Source organism: Sinocyclocheilus rhinocerous, unplaced genomic scaffold (genome assembly GCF_001515625.1).
Source record: "Sinocyclocheilus rhinocerous isolate Xijiao unplaced genomic scaffold, SAMN03320098_v1.1 scaffold4532, whole genome shotgun sequence".
NCBI classification, from domain to species: Eukaryota; Metazoa; Chordata; class Actinopteri; order Cypriniformes; family Cyprinidae; genus Sinocyclocheilus; species Sinocyclocheilus rhinocerous.
The window spans coordinates 161,458-161,680 of NW_015661403.1; the positions used below are offsets into that span (position 1 = coordinate 161,458).

The 223-nt window shown below is 39.0% G+C and overlaps 1 protein-coding gene across 1 annotated transcript in view; it reads right to left on the reverse strand.

The window, feature by feature from the left end:
* LOC107726335 (glycine amidinotransferase, mitochondrial-like) overlaps nucleotides 1-223 on the reverse strand; it is a 9,817-nt gene that overhangs the window by 8,470 nt on the left and 1,124 nt on the right. The gene's annotated exons all lie outside the window — the stretch shown is intronic.

The following is a 223-nucleotide window of genomic DNA, read 5'->3' on the forward strand; positions in this document are numbered from 1 at the left end:
TAATCCTTACACCATATAGTAAGTACATGCAGTTAATTAATATTACTCAGTACTTAAATGTGTAATTACACTGTAACAAGAACACCTTAAAATAAAGTGTAACCAAACACACACACACACACACTCTCACTCACACTCACTCACACACTCACACACACACACACTCTCACACTCACACACACACACACACTCTCACACACACTCACACACACACACACACTCT